At 61.4% G+C, this 2,500-nt stretch overlaps 1 pseudogene; it reads left to right on the forward strand.

Annotated features, from left to right (window-relative positions):
* Positions 1 to 2,500, forward strand: part of LOC147038528 (28S ribosomal RNA) — a 7,934-nt pseudogene that overhangs the window by 3,409 nt on the left and 2,025 nt on the right.

A 2,500-nucleotide genomic window follows, 5' to 3' on the forward strand; every position in this document is an offset into this window, starting at 1 on the left:
AGTAGGATGACTACCTATGATTTAGGAGGAGGGGCGATACCGAACACTACGAGAATCCTGGGGCCGCCGTCTGAACCCGGCGACGGTACTCATGTAGCTCCCTCTCCCCGGTTGCCCGTCTGATCCCGGCGGGCTCCGAGTACCCCATTTCCTATCTGACCGACTGGCAAGCATGACCTGCCTTGGTAGGGCCCCCATCGGCCTTGGCTTGCCGACACTGGTGGACGGTTCCTACCCACTGCGGGTCGCCCTCTAGCACCTTGCAGGCTGGCTTGTGCGCTCGCTCGGCGCCCTGCTGGTACGCCTGGTGTGACTGAATGGTGGCGAGACTGAGACAAACCGAGACGGTACTGATGCCGGTACACATAGTGGTAATAAACAAAGGCTGGTTGTGGCGCCTTCTGTCGAATGTGATTTCTCAAATCCTAGCGAAAGCGCAATACTGTGAAGCCTGGGCAGCCGTGATGCGTGCCGGTCGCTGGATGGCTTTACGGGGAGTGAGCTCGGCATCTCTGATGGGGGCCTCTCCCTAGTGGGTCAGACTGTGGACTTGGCTTTGGTTGGGGGCAGGCCTTGCTAGGTCGTGCCGGCTGCTGCCCGGGTTTGATTCTTAGTAGTAGTCTTAAAGGGAACGGTGACTGAGCTCTGGTTGAGCCGAGCTGCCCAGGATTGCGGACCTGGGTTATCAAGAACCGCGGAAGCACGGCTTAATGGGGGGTCGTGACTGCTCGAGCGACCTCATCTTCACGTGCTTGAGGTTGGGTGCGTGTATGGCGTGTGATCAACCGCCTCGGAGGCCATGGGGACCAACTTTCGGGGTTTGGCTGAGGGTCCTCGAACGGCTGTAGTCATGTCTACAGACCATGTTGCGGAGACTCCTTTGGTTCGGAAGTCCGTGTCGCAGCTGCACAGAGTCGGAGTCACAGTCAGTCTGGCCGGTGGAGCGGGTGGACCCAGGCTGGCGAAGCTCCTGGCAACTCCTCAGTGGCACTGGTGGCCGCCGTCGGTCTGGTTATGAGAGTATGGGCGACGGATGCCATGATGGTGCCACAGCTTGTTTCTGGGAGGGCATTTTGACAGAGGTGCCTGTGATATGTCTGTGCGGGTGTGAGTCGCCGGCGTATCACTGACGAGTAGGGTTGCCAGACGCGTGTCGGGTGACGAAACGGGTGAGGTGGATATGGAGGTCCCTGTGTGACGGCACGGCAGGCAGTTTGTAGGGTGAGTGAGACACCTTGCGGCTGTTGCGCTGGTCAAGGAAGCAGGTCAGAGCCTGTACTGACCGAGTCTCCTGCTTCATCCAACTTGGCTGGTTTTGAACGCTATGCTCGTGGTCGAGTCCAGGCAGGACTGGGGGTCTGGCCCCTCAGGCTGGGCGTCGGCCGGGAAGCAACTGATGTGGCTGTCTGCCACGTGAAGGGTGCGTGGAGTCGATCCCAGGGTTCTCAAAGGGACGGGGCTTGATAGCCGGGTCTGCTGGGAGGCTTGCCGGAGGGTGGGCTGAACAGTAGCTGGCGGTCGCTTACTGGCCGTGCGAGGGCTTTCGACTCGGTTTCCCATGGTCGTGGCCTGTGTGTAGTGGGAAGCTGGGCGTACTGGACGCGTGTGGGTGATTCGTCGCCTGTGTGGGCTGCTCATCGGGGTGGGCTGCGGTGGCACCGACACCGAGCTCGCAGTTGCGGGATTGGATTGTGGAGAGGGACTTGTCTCTATGACCCTGCCTTTCTTGCTATGGATTCTCTCATCCATGCTTTTGAACGCTTGTGCCGCTTCTTCTGGGGCGAAGGCCGAATTCGCCACGGCTCTTGCCATGCTGGGCTACTCCAGATGGGCTGCTTGATGAGGGGACTTTGTCCTGCTCAGGATGGTGGTCCGCGGGACAGGCCGGTGTGGTTGGTGGTAGCCAGGAGGACGATGGTGAAAGGGGAGGCGACAGGTGGCGCGAAGCAGTGGTTGTCCCGGCTCGTCCGCAGTCGGGGGGCCATTGCCTAGCATGCGCGCGGTGGCGCGCGGGGCCTTGGCTGTCTGTCGTGGTTCCCAATACAGGTTGGTGGGCCTGGACACCTCATTGGTCTCTGTGGATGTGGAAGATCCCTGGAGTGTGGTACGTTGCGAGGGTCTGCCCGGACGGTTTGCGGGTCACTGTGGAGATGGACCGGGGCGGTGTGTCGTTCAGCGACACTGGGGCACCGTCCCGGCTGCTGTTGCGGGTCCGTCAGTCGTCCCGGCTGGCGGCTTGCTGGTGGCTTTGCCTGGGATGCCTTGTGGGCCTGGGTGTGGGTGCGTGCGTGCTCCGTAATGATGGGATCGGGCCTGTGGACCCGCGGGGCCTTCGGCTGGGGGGCCTCGTTAGGGAAGTGGTCTGGTTGGTGTCACACGTCGAGCTGCTGCGTCATGCCTGGGGTCTCTGGTGGGACAACCTGCTGGGTGTCTGGGTGGGGTCGTTGGCTTGGAAGATCACCTGTGACAGGGTGGTTCCCCGTGGCCTCTGAGACTGGAC

This window comes from Syngnathus leptorhynchus, unplaced genomic scaffold, assembly GCF_054491065.1.
Source record: "Syngnathus leptorhynchus isolate UIUO unplaced genomic scaffold, UIUO_Slep HiC_scaffold_51, whole genome shotgun sequence".
NCBI lineage: Eukaryota > Metazoa > Chordata > Actinopteri > Syngnathiformes > Syngnathidae > Syngnathus > Syngnathus leptorhynchus.